This window comes from Thalassophryne amazonica, chromosome 14 (genome assembly GCF_902500255.1).
Source record: "Thalassophryne amazonica chromosome 14, fThaAma1.1, whole genome shotgun sequence".
Lineage (NCBI taxonomy): Eukaryota > Metazoa > Chordata > Actinopteri > Batrachoidiformes > Batrachoididae > Thalassophryne > Thalassophryne amazonica.
Window position 1 is genome coordinate 65356070 of NC_047116.1, and position 20933 is coordinate 65377002.

The 20933-nt window shown below is 43.3% G+C and overlaps 1 long non-coding RNA gene across 1 annotated transcript; it reads right to left on the minus strand.

Annotated features, from left to right (window-relative positions):
* Positions 1-5653: 5653 nt before the first annotated feature.
* On the minus strand, positions 5654-16000 carry LOC117524865. Its single transcript, XR_004564884.1, has 3 exons — positions 15989-16000; positions 6814-6818; positions 5654-6006 (listed from the first exon to the last, which is right to left on the minus strand). It is a non-coding gene; the product is annotated as an uncharacterized LOC117524865 (long non-coding RNA).
* Positions 16001-20933: the final 4933 nt, after the last annotated feature.

Genomic DNA, 20933 nt, shown 5'->3' on the forward strand with positions numbered 1-20933 from the left:
TAATGAACTGATAGGAATGAATTGATATGCTCATGTCCTGAACATATCAGCTGGCGCCGTGCATCCACGTGTCTCTAACCAATTGGTGCGCTGTGTGGACTATAACTCACATGGTGGATGTGTCATCTGCCTCACCAGCTGGCCGTTCACATGATCAGACGAATATTTTCACATGGGGCAGATGGTGTCTGCAGTGCACACTAAGGCACTGCTGAACACGTTCCAAAGTTGATATGTGTTTTTTACCATATCACAAGAGCCTGAACACACATGTGCATCGCAGTGGCATGTGATGTCCTTCATGGCACAATACGTGTTCTCCAGCTGTGAGTAACGATGACACAGCGGTCAGCTGCGATATGATGGTCGCCTTGGTGATCGCGTGTGTGATCATCTGACAGCTTCGGAGCACCCACATACGCTGGCTTCATTTGATTGCTTCGGTGGGTACGCCTGGGCCATGATCATCAGTGATTGTGTGTCACGTGATGTGGCTGTCCGGTCGGATGGCATACTGGCGCTATGACATGCAGCTGGGTTTTTATTTTTATCTCTGTTGTGGTGGTGTGGGCATGCTGCTGGCCGATGATTCCACCTCCAGTGGGACATGCAAGATGTACGACCTCATCTTGATGTCATTCGATTGGGTTTCCAGCATGAGCGCGACATAAATGTGGAGTACATGTGCTGTGGCCAAATGGTTGTGCCAACTGCTGTATGAGGAGTTCGAGGTGGCTCCAATTTTTCACAACTGTCATTCAAATCCTCCTGCGTGCACTATTCGGCCTCAATCATGTATGTGTGAAGAGCCATTAGCTGTGCTTTTAATAAGATGCAGCCCCATATTTTAATTGATAGGCTAGTTTCCTATTTTATGATACCTGATCAGATTTTACTGATGATTTAAAAAAAAATTTTAACAGACTGCAGCAGGTTTTTATGAATGGACACATGTCCTCATCTTCAAATACAGGTTCTCCACAGGTCTGCGTCCTTTGTCCCCTGCTTTTTATCCTTTATACAGACAGCTGGAGATCTTATCAACAAAATAGCTATCTTGTCAAGTTCTCACATGACACAGTTTTATTGTCTCTCCTTCAGGGCCACCAATCCGATCACAGCTGTGCCCTCATGGTGTGATGTCAGATGGTGTAGTGATAGATTCCTTGATTTAAATATGTTAAAAACTAAAGAAATGATTGTAGAAATTAGAAAATTCATTGTCAACCATAAATCCAGCTGTATGCAAGATAAAGAGGTGTAAATTGTACAAACATATCCACCTTATTCCTGGGTCGGCTCATGTAGAAACTATTGTGCACCCAACTTCCGGTGAGCTAACTGGAATAGCATTTGGCCATTCGCCCTATTGACGTATCCCATAATCCCTTGCGTGCCAGAGAGTTGTTGCAGTCAAACAAATAAAGAATCCACATGATGACAATTGTAAGTGAATATTATACTACAAAAATGTAATTTTTTAAATGTTTTCCGTCACGTTAATAAGAGACTGCATGCATGAGACCCTGAAAACTTGCTAAAACAATTATAACAAATAATTCGTGTCTGCTACGTTTAATCTGCATGGAATTTAATAAACGCAAATCGAATTTCAGATATATATATTAGTCTGGATCAAAGAGGACAAACAGTGTTGTAAAGGACAATAATCAAGACGTTAAAGAGCAAACTTCACTTTCCCCCAGAACGACATGATCAGGAAGCGACTGTAGCTCACAGCAACTCCCATTGAAAATAACGGAGAGGCAGCCTGTGATTCTTGCATGTTTACATAAAACAAATGCAATAACAACACCTATAAACCCAGAGAATATATTCATAAGAGTTTTAGGCACAATATAAAAATAGTTTTATGTTGCAATGTTAATGGTGTTGTCCGTGTGCAGCAGTTAAAGTGAAGTCCGAATACAACGTCTCAATGCAGTTTTCAATGTTACTGAGATCTCGCAGCATGGCAAATTCTCTGAAGTTTTGCGGGATTTGAAACATCAGTAGGTTGAATTGAAAAGAACTGTAAGTTAGCGTTCGAGTTAGCTGTTTATCCGAATAACTCAGAGCTTATCACTACGATTTAACCCCCAAAAATGTACTTGCGTGGTTCGGGAACATCTTGCGCTGTTCGTGGATGTACCAACAGCAAGCGGAAGCTACATTTGTGGCTACAGGAGCGATGTTTGGAACACGCACCCCAGACGAAGAGAGAGTGTGTCCGCGAGCCTCTGTATAGTTTTCACCGCCTGCCCAAAGATGAGGAAACTCAACCTAGATATTGTTGGTATTACATCCCAATGACGTTTTGTTAAATTTGAGCTCATAGCATATGTTTTATAATCAAAAGACCAATATCATAAAAACAGACCTGGAAGTGTGTAAAAAACAACGTTGTATTAAATATGACAAATGTGTCTATAAAAATATATTACACTAACTGTAAAAAGAGGCACAATTTGGGCACAAAGTGTTCAACAATGCAGCACTTTTTATCTGAAGATTGTATTTTAGCTGTTATGATACAGGCAATAAGGTGTTTGAAGGTGTACAGGATTCTCTCGCAAACTGTACCTATCAACTTGGTGGCTAAAATAGACAAGATTATCAAAATCTGTGCAGGTTTAGTTAATCTAAGAGCTGAGCTTATTTCAAATGAACACTGAGAAGCTGTTAATTGTTGCACTTACACAAAACATGTTGGACATGTGTCCTTCCTTGAACATTCGTATATTAGCATAAGTGAAAAAACTACATCTCTTCAAAAGTAGAAGTTAAAGTATAGGACTAAAATTCAACTTCTTGCTACACTATTGAAAGTTAAATGGCTGTAAAGGCGATGTCCAAACCAGGAGTAAATCAAATTGAAAATCAGGACTAGACTTGGTTAAACTAGATCTAAAACCAGCTCTAAACTTTGATTAAATCAGGTCTTAATCAGGTTTAACGTTAAAGGCTAAATGCTGAGTAGAACAACTTTACTGACTTCAGGAGTCAAAGTAAAAAAATGTATTCACTATAAAACATAACTTAAGTAAAAGCAACAAAACTTTGTACATTTTTTGTTGTTTTCCACCACTGTTTAAACAAAAATGATATATATTTTCCGATCTGCATTTGTTGTATAAATGATTATTTGTAATGAGATTCTAGCATGTTTTTTTTGTTGTTGTTGTTTTTGTTTTTTACTTTCTTGTACGGTTTAATATGTATTGATGAAATGTTTAAGGTTTAAGAGGTTTTTTTGGAACATAACAAAAATATAACTTATTTAACTTGTAACAATAAAAAAAACTTAGGTAAGGAAGGTAAATAAGATATTTTAAGTTATTTCAAACATGCTCATTTGTTTAACACATTACATCTACAGTAGTGTTCAGAATAATAGTAGTGCTATGTGACTAAAAAGATTAATCCAGGTTTTGAGTATATTTCTTATTGTTACATGGGAAACAAGGTACCAGTAGATTCAATAGATTCTCACAAATCCAACAAGACCAGGCATTCATGATATGCACACTCTTAAGGCTATGAAATTGGGCTATTACTAAAACAAAAAAATGGAAAGGGGGTGTTCACAGTAATAGTAGCATCTGCTCTTGACGCTACAAACTCAAAACTATTATGTTTAAACTGCTTTTTTAGCAGTCCTGTGAATCACTAAACTAGTATTTAGTATAACCACAGTTTTTCATGATTTCTTCACATCTGTGAGGCATTAATTTTGTTGGTTTGGAACCAAGATTTTGCTCGTTTACTAGTGTGCTTGGGGTCATTGTCTTGTTGAAACACCCATTTCAAGGGCATGTCCTCTTCAGCATAAGGCAACATGACCTCTTCAAGTATTTTGACATATCCAAAATGATCCATGATACCTGGTATGCGATATATAGGCCCAACACCATAGTAGGAGAAACATGCCCATATCATGATGCTTGCACCACCATGCTTCACTGTCTTCACTGCGAACTGTGGCTTGAATTCAGAGTTTGGGGGTCGTCTCGCAAACTGTCTCCAGCCGTTGGACCCAAAAAGAACAATTTTACTCTCATCAATCCACAAAATATTCCTCCATTTCTCTTTAGGCCAGTTGATGTGTTCTTTGGCAAATTGTAACCTCTTCTGCACATGTCTTTTATTTAACAGAGGGACTTTGCAGGGGATTCTTGCAAATTAATTAGCTTCACACAGGCGTCTTCTAACTGTCACAGCACTTACAGGTAAGTCTAGACTGTCTTTGATCATCCTGGAGCTGATCAATGGGTGAGCCTTTGCCATTCTGGTTATTCTTCTATCCATTTTGATGGTTGTTTTCCGTTTTCTTCCATGCGTCTCTGTTTTTTTTTTTTTTTTTTTTTTCCATTTTAAACCATTGGAGATCATTGTAGATGAACAGCCTATAATTTTTTGCACCTGTGTATAATGTCTTGAACGTCCCATTTTCCTCAGGCTTTCAAAGAGAAAAGCATGTTCAACAGGTGCTGGCTTCATCCTTAAATAGGGGACACCTGATTCACACCTATTTGTTCCACAAAATTGAAGAACTCACTGACTGAATGCCACACTGTTATTGTGAACACCTCCTTTTCTACTTTTTTTTTTTTTTTTACTAATAGCCCAATTTCATAGCCTTAAGAGTGTGCATATCATGAATGTTTGGTCTTTTTGGATTTGTGAGAATCTATTGAATCTACTGGTACCTTGTTTCCTGTGTAACAATAAGAAATATACTCAAAACCTCGACTAATCTTTTTAGTCACAAAGCACTACTATTATTCTGAACACTACTGTAAGTGCTTATTGTAATTTCAAAAGATTCAGACATCTGGGGCAGAGCATAATCTTCTTTGCAACAAATTCATCCACTAATGTTAGAAGCATGTGTGAAAAGTAGAAGTTCTGGAGGTGTTTCATGTGTGTGTCTGTAAAGGCTTTGTCAAACGGAATGTCCAACTCCAAGTGTTCAGATGGGGTCCAGATGACGAGCTTACAGGTTTGCAGCCTCAGGCACATCATTGTCAACTGGACCTAAAGGAATACATGTTGCATGTTTTAATCAAGTCTAATTTCTCATTATTTCATATATATCATAAATGGCAATGTTTGCTAACCTGGAGCTGTGTTGAGTCTAAAATGCCATCTGGACTTGCCCCAAACCAGGGATGCTCAGGACACACCACTAGGCCTCTCCGCTCCACAGTGTGGAATTAACCCTCCATGAGCTGAATGGCTTTGTCCTCATTTTCTTTACCATATTTAGTGGCAGAATTGCCAGTGAAGGTGGGGTGTAAGTGATCAGTCAGGAACTTCTGTGGGTTGGCTGTGATCCGTTTAGGCACTCTTTTTGCTGTGCTTGCAGTCAGTCGCAGCTTCCTAGCATCATGCCATAGTTGTGATGCACTTTGTATTTGGGTCTCTTTGCTCAGTGTCTCTAATTGTGTTGGGCTTAGTTGAACATAAGTTTCATAAAAGGTGACACACTTCCTGCAGGTCAGCATTGTGCTGTGCTCTGTATGAGGCATATGTAGATCACACTGGCTCTGAGAATACTGAGGAGAGTCATTTTCTAATTCTAGTCTGTAGCACTGTTGAAGGGGAACCTTCATCTGCAGCTGATATAGTGGGGCCATCACAGAAGAACTGATGCACGTTTTAAAGTCTTTGTGATTTTTAAAAACTTTGGGGATACCCCCTGTTGATGATGCACTGGTGTGATTTGATGTTGACGCTGATGAACCTTCATGAATATGTTCTGCTTTATGGCGTTTAAACTTTATGTGCTTCACCCTTTTCAGCTCTGTATTCTTTCTTGTGCCTGCATTCCACTTTCGCTGAACATCAGTGCATGAGGACCCTGTCTTTCCCTGTCTGACAGCATTCTCAACCTGAATTAAAATACATAAACATTAATAGTCAGACTTCAGACATTGAAAACAATTCAAATGAAATATACTTTTAACCAACACACCAAAAAAAAAAAAAAAATGCATCTAATGTCTTATTTAGCATAAACATCATACACTGTTCAATAAATTGAAAAACAAAAAAGTATCACAAAAGCTATCTTGAGATTAGATTTAGTCACCTTTCACAGGATGGCAGCAGCATGGCTGCAAGATCTGCCTTGACCTGCAATACACGAACAACCTGCAGTTTGTATTTCACCTGTCAAACTGACTAAAACCCAGGCTTGGTTTTGAGAGATTTTAAGGTTTTGGCTCGGCTCTATGTCGGATTTTAAGTAAATAAGGTTGTGTCCCACCTACTTCAACAAAACACGACCGACTTTATTACTGTGCAGATACTGATAAGCCTCAGAGCTCTTAAGATTATTCATGGCTTCACCGTCTGATGCGATGGCGCTAAGGAATCAGCTAAAAATGCTACTGTATGTTATAGTTGACCACCTTTTCATATCATCCTCCCACCCATCTATTGCAGTCGGCAGAGGGATAGTCACGTCGTCCTTTCTGAGCTGTGACAGCTGATGTTCCCACATCGTTTTACTGAAAAGTTTGTAAAAAAATTGAGTAGCACGAATGGGTTGCATATAAACAAACAGCAGTTCCGCTCAGACCGGAAGCTGGTTGCACATTTCACGCAAGGGCTCATGGGGCGTAGAAATAAGGTGGATAAGTATTTGGGCTCCGTGTTTGACTCACAGATCAAACTCAGTGACTACACAGACAGCATTGTGAAGTGAGCAAACCAAATAATCCACTTGCTGAGGAAACTCAATTACTTCGGTGTCGGTAGAAATATCTTATGTACCTTTAATCAAACTTTTATTGATAGGTTTTTAACATTTTCTTTTATATGCTGGTTTTATGGTGTATCTGCAAAAAAACAAGAAGTGTCTGAATGACATTGTCAGGGTGTGCTCTAAAATTACTGGTGTCCAACTTATGGACCTCTGCTCTCTCTAGAAGATGTGGGTGGTCCGGAAAGTGCACAAAATATTATCGCAACTTGATTATGTACTTGGCAGTGAATTTGTATCCATGCCATCAGGTCGGCGGTATTATGTGCCATTCGGAAAACAAACCGTTATGTAAATTCTTTGATTCCTTTAGCCATAAGGTTGCTAAATGCACAGGTGCAGAGATGAATTGAGAATAATTTTGCATGTAGCTGTGCTGTGCTGTCACTGGTTGTGTTTATTTTTGTTGTGATGATGTTTGATTGTGGATGTTAAATGGTTGTTATTTATTCCTTATCTTTTTTTATCGTATTTATTCTGTAATTATGGAATGGCTGACTGTATGAATGAATTACCCTTTTGGGATTAATAAAGTAATCTGAATCTTAAATGAACACTGACATTGTTAAAGTTAACACTAGAAAAGTCTATATACTTATACTATATACAACCCCAATTCCAATGAAGGTGGGACATTCTGTAAAATGTAAATAAAAACAGAATACAATGATTTGCAAATTCTCTTCAACCTATATTCAATTGAATGCACCACAAAGACAAGATATTTAATGTTCAAACTGATAAACTTTAATATTTTTGTGCAAATATTTGCTCATTTTGAAATGGATGCCTGCAACACATTTCAAAAAAGTTGAGACAGGGCAACAAAAGACTGGGAAAGTTGATAAATGCTCATCAACCTAATTGGAAACAGGTGAGTGTCATGACTGGGTATAAAAGGAGAATGGCCAACAGGCTCAGCCATTCACAAGCAAAGATTGTGCGAGGATCACCACTTTGTGAACAAATGCATGAAACAATAGTCCAACAGTTTCAGAACAATGGTTCTCAACGTTCAGTTGCAAGGAATTTAGGGATTCCATCATCTACAGTCCATAATATAATCAGAAGATTCAGAGAATCTGGAGAACTTTCTACACGTAAGCGGCAAGGCTAAAAACGAGCATTGAATGTCCGTGACCTTCGATCCTTCAGGCGGCACTGCATTAAAAACTGATATCATTGTGTAAAGGATCTTACCATGTGGGCTCAGGAACACTTCAGAAAACCATTGTCAGTTAACACAGTTTGTCACTACATCTACAAGTGCAAGTTAAAACTCTACCATGCAAAGTGAAAGCCATTTCAACATCCAGAAATGCCGCCGCCTTCGCTGGACCTGAGGTCATTTGAAATGGACAGACGCAAAGTGGAAAAGTGTGCTATGGTCTGATGAGTCCACGTTTGAAATTGTTTTTGGAAATCATGGACATAGTGTCATCTGGACAAAAGAGGAAAAAAAAACTCCAGATTGTTACCAGAGCAAAGTTCAAAAGCCAGCACTGTGATGGTACGGGGGTGTGTTAGTGCCCAAGCATGGGCAACTTACACATCTGTGATGGTACCATCAATGTTGAAAGGTACATCCAAGGTACATGCTGCCATCCAAGCAACATCTTTTTCAGGGATGTTCCTACTTATTTCATTAAGACAATGCCAACCCACATTCTGCACGTGTTACAACAGCCTGGCTTTGTAGTAAAAGAGTGCAGGTACTAGACTGGCCTGCTTGCAGTCCAGATCTGTCGCCCATTGAAAATGTGTGGCGCATTATGAAGTCTCCCCCTCTAGCTGGGGGAGTTTGCGTACCCGGATGATCCTAGGAGCTATGTTGTCGGGGGCTTTGTGCTCCCTGTAGGGTCTCCCAAGACAAACAGGTCCGAGGTGACGGGTCAGACTAAGGGCAGTTCAGAACCTCCATGACCAGTAAAAAATCAAGGAACAAGATGTCACCTGGTATGGCGGAGCCGGGGCCCCACCCTGGAGTCAGGCCTGGGGTTGGGGCTTGCGCAAGCGCCTGGTGGTCGGGCCTTAGCCCATGGCACCCGGCCAGGCTCAGCCCGAAAGAGCGACGTGGGCCCGCCCTCCTGTGGGTTCACCACCTGCAGAGGGGGCCATGGGGGTTGGGTGCAGAAAGGATTGGGTGGTGGTCGAGGGCAGGTGGCCTGGCAGCCCGGACCATGCTCAAGCCCCTGGCTGTTTGGACGTGGAATGTCACCTCGCTGGGGGGGAAGGAGCCTGAGCTTGTGCGGAAGGTTGAGAGATACCGACTAGAGATAGTCTGGCTCACCTCCACGCACAGCTTGGGCTCTGGTACCCAACTCCTGGAGAGGGGCTGGACGCTTCATTTTTCTGGCGTTGCCCACGGGAAGAGGCGGAGAGCTGGGGTCGCATTGCTTATTGCTCCCCAGCTCAGTCGCCATGTGTTGGAGTTCACTCCGGTGAACAAGAGGGTCGCGTCCCTACGCCTTGGGGTCGGGGACAGGTCTCTCACCGTTGTCTCGGCCTACGGGCCGAGCAGCAGTCCCAGGGAGGGGTACTAGATAGCGCTCCGACTGGGGACTCCATTGTTCTCCTGGGGGATTTCAGCGCCCACGTGGGCGGCAACAGTGAGACTTGGAGGGGGGTGATCGGGAAGCACGGCCTCCCCGATCTGAACCCGAGCGGTGTTCAGTTGTTGGACTTCTGTGCTAGTTACAGTTTGTCCATCACGAACACCATGTTCAAGCACAAGGGTGTCCATAAGTACACGTGGCACCAGGACACCCTGAGCCGGAGGTCGATGATCGACTTTGTAGTCATATCATCTGACCTTCGGCCACGTGTCTCGGACACTCGAGTGAAGAGAGGGGCAGAGCTGTCGACCGATCACCACCTGGTGGTGAGTTGGATCCGCTGGGAGGGGAGGAAGCCGGTCAGACCTGGCGGGCCCAAACGTATCGTGAGGGTCTGCTGGGAACGACTGGCAGAACCCTCTGTCAGTGAGGTCTTCAACTCCCACCTCCGGGAGAGCTTCTCCCAGATCCCGGGGGATGTTGGAGACATGGAGTCCAAGTGGACCATGTTCTCCACCTCCATTGTCGATGCGGCCACTCGTAGCTATGGTCACAAGGTCTCTGGTGCCTGTCGCGGCGGCAATCCCCAAACCCGGTGGTGGACACCAGAAGTAAGGGATGCCATCAAGCTGAAGAAGGAGTCCTACTTATCTTTGCTGGGAGGAGTTCGGGGAGGCCATGGAGGAGGACTATCGGTCGGCCTCGAAGAGATTCTAGCAAACCGTCCGATGCCTTAGGAGGCGGAAGCAGCTCTCCACCATCACTGTTTACGGTGCGGGTGGGGAGCTGTTGACCCTGACTGGGGATGTTGTCGGGCGGTGGAAGGAGTACTCCTTGGTGGCAAGGCTCCTGGGGTGGATGAAATACCTGAGTACGTGGTCCTGAGTTGGTCCTGGTCCTGTGTACCTTAAGTCTCTGGATGTTGTGGGACTGTCTTGGCTGACATGCCTCTGCAACATCGCGTGGTGATCTGGGACAGTGCCTCTGGATTGGCAGACTGGGGTGGTGGTCCCTCTGTTTAAGAAGGGGGACAGGAGGGTGTGTTCCAACTATAGGGGGATCACACTCCTCAGCCTCCCCGGTAAGGTCTATTCCAGAGTACTGGAGAGAAGAATTCGACCGATGGTCAAACCTCGGATTCAGGAGGAGCAGTGTGCTTTTCGTCCTGGTTGCGGCACACTGGACCAGCTCTACACGCTCCATCGGGTGCTCGAGGGTTCATGGGAGTTCGCCCAACCAGTCTACATGTGTTTTGTGGATCTGGAGAAGGCATTCGACCGCGTCCCTTGGGGCACCCTGTGGGGAGTGCTCCGGGAGTACGGGGTCCGGGGTCCTTTGCTAAGGGCTATCCGGTCCCAGTACGACCGCAGCAGGAGCTTGGTTCGCATTGCCGGTAGTAAGTCAAACCTGTTTCCAGTGCACGTTGGCCTCCACCAGGGCTGCCCTTTGTCACCGGTTCTGTTCATTATTTTTATGGACATAATTTCTAGGCGCAGCCAGGGTGTAGAGGAGGTCTGGTTTGGGAATCACAGAATCTCGTCTCTGCTGTTTGCGGATGATGTGGTTCTGTTGGCTTCATCAAATCAGTACCTTCAGCGTGCACTGGGGCAGTTTGCAGCCGAGTGTGAAGCACCCGGGATGAAAATCAGCACCTCCAAATCCGAGGCCATGGTTCTCGACCAGAAAAAGGTGCTTTGCCCTCTTCAGGTCGGTGGAGTGTCCTTGCCTCAAGTGGAGGAGTTTAAGTATCTCTGGGTCTTGTTCACGAGTGAGGGACAGATGGAGCGTGAGATCGATAGATGGATCGGTGCAGCATCTGCAGTGATGCGATCGCTGTATCGGACCATCGTGGTGAAGAGAGAGCTGAGTAGAGGGCAAAGCTCTCGATTTACCGATCGATCTATGTTCCGATCCTCACCTATGGTTATGAGATTTGGCTCATGACTGAAAGAACGAGATCGCGAGTACAAGCAGCCGAGATGAGTTTCCTCCACAGGGTGGCTGGGCGCTCTCTTAGAGATAGGGTGAGGAGCTCAGTCACTCGGGAGGAGCTCAGAGTCGAGCCGCTGCTCCTCCACATCGAAAGGAGTCAGTTGAGGTGGCTCGGGCATCTTTTCCAGATGCCCCCTGGACGCCTCGCTGGAGAGGTGTTCTGGGCATGTCCCATTGGACACGCTGGAGGGACTACATCTCTCGGCTGGCTTGGGAACGCCTTGGGGTTCCCCCGGAGGAGTTGGGGGAGGTGTGAGTGGATCGGGAGGTCTGGGCGGCTTTGCTTGAGCTGCTGCCCCCACAACCTGACTCTGGATAAAGCAGAAGAAAATGGATGGATGGATGGATGGATGGATGGATGGATGGATGGATGGATGGATGGATGGATGGATGGATGGATGGATGGATGGATGGATGGATGGATGGATGGATGGATGGATGGATGGCATTATGAAGTGCAAAATATGACAACAGAGACCCCGGACTGTTGAACAACTGAAGTCGTACATCAAGTAAGAATGGGAAAGAATTCCACCTACAAAGCTTCAACAATTAGTGCCCCCAGTTCCCAAATGCTTATTGAGTGTTGTTAGAAGAAAAGGTGATGTAACACAGTGGTAAACATACCACTGTCCCAGCTTTTTTGAAATGTGTTGCAGGCATCCAATTCAAAATGAGCAAATATTTGCACAAAAACAACAAAGTCTATCAGTTTGAACATTAACATTAACATTATCTTGTCTTTGTGGTGTTTTCAATTGAATATAGGTTGAAGAGGATTTGCAAATCATTGTATTGTTTTTAATTTACATTTTACACAACGTCCCAACTTCATTGGAATCAGAGTTGTATGTCTTCTCTTTTCAGTGTGAATTTACACTTGAACGTGTTGAGTTTTAACACTTACTGAGGGTCATTTCAACAGGGTCTATGTTGAAAAATTGACACTGGCCAACACTGAGTAGTTGATTCATTTTCTACATACTCTTACTCCAGTGAAGGGTCACTGGGGGCTGCAGCCTATCCCAGCAGTCATGGGGCATGAGGATAATGCCAGTTTATCGCTGGGCCACATACAGACAAACAAAGCACATTCACACTCACTGTCATTTAAAGTTCCCAGTTCACCTAGCCTCCATCTCTTTGGAAGTGGAAGGAATCCAGAGCACACAAAGGGAACATACGCAAACATGGGGAGAACATGCAAACTCCACAGAGAAAGGACCAGACGGGAAGGGATCCCAGGACCTTCTTGCTGTGAAACAACAGTGTGGACCGCTGAGCCACTGTGCCACCCTGCAGCAGTTTCAAAAAGGTTAAGATAACACTTTTTAGTGTGGGTACATAGACACTTTGTGTTATATACAACTAAGGATGAGCGAGTACACCACTATCTGTATCTGTTCAACCATCTGAATTATCTGTATCCGCATCTGTACTCATAGTGGGCGGAGCCTAAACCAGAAGCAGGCATGGTTTAACCTGAAATGGCTGGGGCTTAAATCAGTACATTATTTTAAGCCTGAAATTGATATGGATTGATCAGAAGTTGCTATATTTATTGTTTATTTGAAAACTATTTACAGAACAGCCTCAAAATTCAATCAATCAATCAATCAGTTTTTTATATAGCGCCAAATCACAACAAACAGTTGCCCCAAGGCGCTTTATATTGTAAGGCAAGGCCATACAATAATTATGTAAAACCCCAACGGTCAAACGACACCCTGTAAGCAAGCACTTGGCTACAGTGGGAAGGAACAACTCCCTTTTAACAGGAAGAAACCTCCAGCAGAACCAGGCTCAGGGAGGGGCAGTCTTCTGCTGGGACTGGTTGGGGCTGAGGGAGAGAACCAGGAAAAAGACATGCTGTGGAGGGGAGCGGAGATCGATCACTAATGATTAAATGCAGAGTGGTGCATACAGAGCAAAAAGAGAAAGAAACAGTGCATCATGGGAACCCCCCAGCAGTCTACGTCTATAGCAGCATAACTAAGGGATGGTTCAGGGTCACCTGATCCAGCCCTAACTATAAACTTTAGCAAAAAGGAAAGTTTTAAGCCTAATCTTAAAAGTAGAGAGGGAAAATTGAGATTCAAATCAATGTTTTTGATTACAAAAGTAAGAGAACTATTTGCAGAACAAGTTTTTTGTGAACTCAGAACATGAATACGAGGTCTGTCCGAAAAGTAACAAAAAAACTAAAACTATATGGATTTGAATCATGTGCACTTGCATCAGCCAAGCTTGAACATTCGTGCGCATGCGTGAGTTTTTTTCACGCCTGTCGGTTGCATCATTCGCCTGTGGGCAGGCTTTGAGTGAACACTGGTCCAGCCCACTCATCGGATTCTCATTGTCTGGGAAATGGCTGAGCGACTGCCGCTTTGCTCCATGAAAATTTTTTCAGAAACTGTGACAGACAGCCAGGTGGAAACCATTCGGAAAATTCAGATGGCTTTCGGTGAAGATTCTATCGGCGTCACACAGATTAAGGACCATTACAACCAGATTAAAGACGGCCCACACCGGCGGAGGGCACGCCGCGCTCCGAGCGGCCATCGACAGGCTGAAACGACCAGATCATTTCCAAAGTGAACGCTGTGTTGATCCGGCAGGTCGTGTGACTACCAGAGAAATCACAGAAAATGTGGACATCAGCACTTCTGCGGCACATTCCACTGTTACAGGAGATTTTGTAATGAAAGACGTGCGGGGGAATTCGCGTGTCGGGACGGAGCCGCTCATGGCGCACAACAAACTTCCTCCATGTTGGAAGTCTCACAGGACAATTTGTGGCATGCCCAGCTGTTACACAATTTCTCGGATACTCACTCGACTGAAAAGCCACCGAAAGCCGTCTGAATCTTCCAAATGATTTCCAACATGGAGGTGTTTGTTTTGCGCCATGAGCGGCTCCGTCCCAACGCGCGAATTCCTCCGCACGTCTTTCATTACAAAATCTCCTGTAACAGTGGAATGTGCCACAAAAGTGCTGATCTCCAACTCTTCAGCAATTTCTCTGGTAGTCACATGACGTGCCGGATCAACACAGCGTTCACTTTGGAAATGATGTGGTCGTTTCAGCCTGTCGATGGCCGCTCGGAGCGCGGCGTGCCCTCCGCCGGTGTGGGCCGTCTTTAATCCGGTTGTAATGGTCCTTAATCTGTGTGACGCTGATAGAATCTTCACTGAAAGTCATCTGAAAAGGTAAATGGACTGCATTTATATAGCGCTTTTCTATCTGCATCAGACGCTCAAAGCACTTTACAATTATGCCTCACATTCACCCCGATGTCAGGGTGCTGCCATACAAGGCGCTCACTACACACCGGGAGCAATAGGGGATTAAAGGCCTTGCCCAAGAGCCCTTGGTGATTTTCCAGTCAGGTGGGGATTTGAACCCATGATCTTCTGGACTCAAGCCCAACACCTTAGCCACTAGACCATCACCTCCCTGAATCTGAATTTTCCGAATGTTTTCCACCTGGCTGGCTGTCACAGTTTCTGAAAAAAAATTTCATGGAGCAAAGCGGCAGTCACTCAGCCATTTCCATGACAATGAAAATCCAACGAGGGGGCTGGACCAGTGCTCACTCAAAGCCTGCTCACAGGCAAATGACACAACCGACAGGCGTGAAAAAACACGCATGCGCACGAAGGTTCAAGCTTGGCTGATGCAAGCGCACATGATTCAAATCCATATAGTTTTTGAAAAAAATAAAAAGGTCCGTTACTTTTCGGACAGACCTCGTATTCTAAAGTGCATGAATGAATATTTACAGAACAGCCTCAGAATTGAGAGTGAATATTTTTGATCACAATAGCAAACGAACTATTTAATCAATCAATCAATTTTTTTATATAGCGCCAAATCACAACAAACAGTTGCCCCAAGGCGCTTTATATTGTAAGGCAAGGCCATACAATAATTATGTAAAACCCCAACGGTCAAAACGACCCCCTGTGAGCAAGCACTTGGCTACAGTGGGAAGGAAAAACTCCCTTTTAACAGGAAGAAACCTCCAGCAGAACCAGGCTCAGGGAGGGGCAGTCTTCTGCTGGGACTGGTTGGGGCTGAGGGAGAGAACCAGGAAAAAGACATGCTGTGGAGGGGAGCAGAGATCGATCACTAATGATTAAATGCAGAGTGGTGCATACAGAGCAAAAAGAGAAAGAAACAGTGCATCATGGGAACCCCCCAGCAGTCTACATCTATAGCAGCATAACTAAGGGATGGTTCAGGGTCACCTGATCCAGCCCTAACTATAAGCTTTAGCAAAAAGGAAAGTTTTAAGCCTAATCTTAAAAGTAGAGAGGGTGTCTGTCTCCCTGATCTGAATTGGGAGCTGGTTCCACAGGAGAGGAGCCTGAAAGCTGAAGGCTCTGCCTCCCATTCTACTCTTACAAACCCTAGGAACTACAAGTAAGCCTGCAGTCTGAGAGCGAAGCGCTCTATTGGGGTGATATGGTACTACGAGGTCCCTAAGATAAGATGGGACCTGATTATTCAAAACCTTATAAGTAAGAAGAAGAATTTTAAATTCTATTCTAGAATTAACAGGAAGCCAATGAAGAGAGGCCAATATGAGTGAGATATGCTCTCTCCTTCTAGTCCCCGTCAGTACTCTAGCTGCAGCATTTTGAATTAATTGAAGGCTTTTTAGGGAACTTTTAGGACAACCTGATAATAATGAATTACAATAGTCCAGCCTAGAGGAAATAAATGCATGAATTAGTTTTTCAGCATCACTCTGAGACAAGACCTTTCTGATTTTAGAGATATTGCGTAAATGCAAAAAAGCAGTCCTACATATTTGTTTAATATGCGCTTTGAATGACATATCCTGATCAAAAATGACTCCAAGATTTCTCACAGTATTACTAGAGCTCAGGGTAATGCCATCCAGAGTAAGGATCTGGTTAGACACCATGTTTCTAAGATTTGTGGGGCCAAGTACAATAACATCAGTTTTATCTGAGTTTAAAAGCATGAAATTAGAGGTCATCCATGTCTTTATGTCTGTAAGACAATCCTGCAGTTTAGCTAATTGGTGTGTGTCCTCTGGCTTCATGGATAGATAAAGCTGGGTATCATCTGCGTAACAATGAAAATTTAAGCAATACCGTCTAATAATACTGCCTAAGGGAAGCATGTATAAAGTGAATAAAATTGGTACAGAACAAGTTTTTTTTATAAACTCAGAACATGAATATTCTTAAGTGTATGAATGAATAACAGAACAGCCTCAGAATTGCCATTCAGTGTAGCAGGAAATTATATGAACGACTAAATATGCATGAACAAGAGTTGTCACACTCAACACAACTTTCTTGTTTTTTTTTTTTTTGTTGTTTTTTTTATTTTATGATCTGTGAATTTTTTTCAATTATTTATTTATTTTTACTACCTAACATCCTTGGCATTTTTTCCACGCAAAGGTAAACAATATTGATTAAGGTGTGTCTGTGTGTGCATGTGTGTGACTGAGTGTCTGTGTGAGAGAGAGAGGTTGTTCGACTGACCAATTTATTTTTATGAACTGCAGTGAGAAAGTGTCAGATACTGCATGCAGCCATATATAATAAAAATATTAATATAGGCTACTTTGTGTGTTCAGCTATATGTGTGCATGTGTGTAAGTGGTCTGTGAGACTGTTTATTTTTTAATGATCTGTGTGAACTTGGTGATTCATGCAAACATCCAGTGATGGCAAACAGGAAAATAATATGTCACCCTTGTTCACTGTATTCTACTCAAAAGCACCACGTTCAGTAGGAGCTACGTTTTCCAGCTGACTTTATATCACCAACAAAACGAAGAGCAAACAAATGGTTAAAAAATAAATAAATAAACAAATAAACCCGACCGGAGGCAGTGACCGACGCGACACGAGCCGTTTTCAGCTCTGTCTTGTCAAAAGCACTGCGTATGATACAAAACAAGTTCATCAAGTAATTTTAAATATCAGACAAACCGAAAAAGAGGCAAGCTGAGGAAAACAGAGTACTGAGAGAGCAAAGTGAGGCAGAGTCCAGCCAAGCACAGAGAGAGATCCTGTGTGTGTGTGTGTGTGTGTGTGTGTGTGTGTGTGTGTGTGTGTGTGTGTGTGTGTGTGTGTGTGTGTGTGTGTGTGTGTGTGTGTGTGTGTGTGTGTGTGTGTGTGTGTGTGTGTGTGTGTGTGAGCTGCAGACAGATGTGTCTGTGTAGGAAGGGGCAGGCACTGTGTGTGACTGGCCAATCACAGAGTGTGAAGACAGTCAGTTAGCCAATGAGAATTTTCCTTCAGCACGAGCACATAAATTTACAATTTTTGAGTTTTATTCGGATCATGCTCGTGCTCGTCAAAAATGCTTTATCTGTACCGGATACTCGTCTGAAGCCTATATACAACACTGTGGGTGTTAAATCTGAACTTCTGCTTTTACTGTGTGAAACTGTGCTGAACATAAAGCAGATGCATAATGTGAAAAGTGATAGTATTTTACAACACAATAAAATTTAGTCCATTCAGACATTCCTTCTCTCTCTCTGTCTGTCTCTGTCTCTCTCTCTCGCTCTCTCATTTCCCACTCACTCATGGTTGAATTAACGCTATTACACACACCAGTGTGGTGCAGATTTACTTGAAATTAACACCAGAATCTTAGGGCCCCTTCACACATAACACGAAGATGCAGAAACCGGAAGAAAATCTGTGAACCAAACATGAAATGGGGAACCACAAACCATCCACCTGCTGTCGTGAGGGACGCATGATCGCAGAGGCGCACATGACACATCTGCAATGGTTTTGCGCACGCATGTGCACGAACACAGTGCGAGCAGCTGGATTATGTTGCACTGTATCGCACCACTGATGTGGAAAAAACAAATAAAAACCAGCTGTATAATTAGTGAAAATCACTGGGTTGATATCAATAATAAATAAAAGTGGGCGCAATACACAACCCTGTAATAAATGCCACTTGCGGGAGTCGAACCTGAAATTTACAAAAGCTCAGATTACCACACAGAAACTTTACCACTGCGCTACAATAACTGTCTTATAACAGGAGCGTAAAATGCTAAAATCAAGAAGGTTTTTTTTTTTTTTAAGAGAAAAAAGCATCGTAATAACTGACAAAACAACGTTTGTTATGGTGTATTTTTGGTCATACGTGACTGAAAGTAGCATATTTGTGGCACTGTTGGCTTGTCATATTGTCATTGTCCTGCTGTGCGTGTGTTCTGCCGGACAGGCATGACGGGCCGGCCCGCAGCCTGCTGAGGTGCGCTGCGTGCGTTCGCTGCAGCCCGGCGCACAGGCGAAAGATGTTTTATGTATTTTCACGTGAGGACAGCAGACAGAGACACGCGCCTCATGGAGGAAATTGTAAGTTCATGTCCATCAAAACACAGTACGTGCTCCTCAGCTGGGACATCCAGGAGCAGAGATCTCAACAGCAGCTGCTGTCAGCGGCCACACCCCCTGTCCATTCAGCACCCAGACCAATGTGTCACTCTCTGTTTCTGTGTTATGTGGTCATTCATTTTAGTTATTTGTTATGTAATTGCGTATGTAGTTATTGTAGTAATTATTTATATACCTGTCCTGGCGGTGGTCTCTCTTTTTTAATGTGACACATCGTGTGCACTGAGCCATCATTTCCAACTGTCAACTGTGTGCTGTGATCAGCTGACAGGCACTTCGCCAGGCTGTGTGCACTCAGACATGGCTGTCTGGCCCCCGTGTGATCATGTCTGTACATACATATAAGCATTTTATGCAAGTGTGGGGGGTGCGAAACACACGTACGCCACATGTGGTTTTTTGGGGGGGGGGCACAACACACACTCGCGGGGGAACTTAGACACATTTCACATCCAGCTTGAAAGTGATTGTCTGCTCACTGTTTTTGTGCTAACAGCACGAATGGCCACACATTTCATAACTGCCAAGCGAGCAGTGTTGGATGTTCCTGGACTTTGGCTGAGACACGCCGCAGAGGGATGGAATGGGGTCTCACACGGCACAGTCTGTCTTTCAGCTGCTGGTGTGCACAAATAGTTGTAGTGGCAGGTGTACGAGGCGTTAGAGGTAGCTCCGATTTTTCACAAATGCATGCATTCCTACTTTGTGTACTAGTCAGCTTCAATGGCGTTATGTGTGAAGGGGCCCTTAACACTGTCCTGCCTTAACCCTGGAAATTTAACACCAATAAGGTCAATGCAGCCATCTACCAGGAAGTTGTAAAGCACTTCATGCTTCCTGCTGCTGACCAACTTTATGGAGATGCAGATTTCATTTTCCAACAGGACTTGGCACCTGCACACAGTGCCAAAGTGACCAGTACCTGGTTTAAGGACCATGGTATCCCTGTTCTTAATTGGCCAGCAAACTCCCCTCACCTTAACCCCATAGAAAATCTATGGGGTATTGTGAAGAGGAAGATGCGACACAGCAGACCCAACAATGCAGAAGAGCTGAAGGCCACTATCAGAGCAACCTGGGCTCTCATACCACCTGAGCAGTGCCACAGACTGATTGACTCCATGCCACACCACATTGCTGCAGTAATTTAGGCAAAAGGAGCCCCAATTATGTATTGAGTGCTGTTACATGCTCATACTTTTCATGTTCATACTTTACAGTTGGCCAACATTTCTAGAAATCTTTTTCTTTTTTCTTTTTTTTTGTATTGGTCTTAAGTAATATTCTAAATTTTCTGAGATACTGAATTTGGTTTTTGGTTGAGTTGTCAGTTATAATCATCAAAATTAAAAGAAATAATCATTTGAAATATATCAGTCTGTGTTTTCTGAATGAATATAATATACAAGTTTCACTTTTTGAATGGAATTACTGAAATAAATCAACTTTTTCATGATATTCTAATTATATGACCAGCACCTGTAATAGAAATTGTGGGCTGGTGAGTGAAATTCCAGCAGCGATGGCACTGGCAACCCTTTGAAATCAGCCTCCTCCTGTATATTATTAGTGTTCATTGATATCACGTTAATGGTGAGTGATAACTCGTGTACGTGCTGTATGCTTGCATGGCTGATGGATGAATGATGGATGAATGAGTGAACAGCACTGAAAGATGGACAGTCACAGTATGCAACACTCAAATGAATTAGAAAAAAGTTTGAAACATTGTTGCTTCTCAATTAGCACTTCATAGCCTTAGAGTGTTGTTGTTAACACCAGTGAATGACTGTAATAATTCCACAACAATAATATAACTGCCACATGACAAAATCCATGCCAACGGAAACAGTATTTTGCTTGCTGTGCAGCCTCTTTGAAGCTACATGGCTGCAGATGGTGAGAGAACTAAAGCTCAAGATGAAACACTGGAGGTCTAAAACTGCGCATTCAAATGCACGAGATGTGTGTTTTACTGAAAACACAAAGCACTGTCATTGTGTTCTGTTTTCAAAGTAAATATCTTTTATTCTTTTAATGAAAGCAGGATCTGAAATGTTTTTGTTTTGTTTTTTTCCAAACACCAATAAAAATATTTAAAGGTTTTTCCCTCAGCAAATTCAATTTATGGCAAGAAATACTTTATTTATACAGTATTTCAGAAATGAACAACAAATATTGATAAATGCACAAATAGCAAA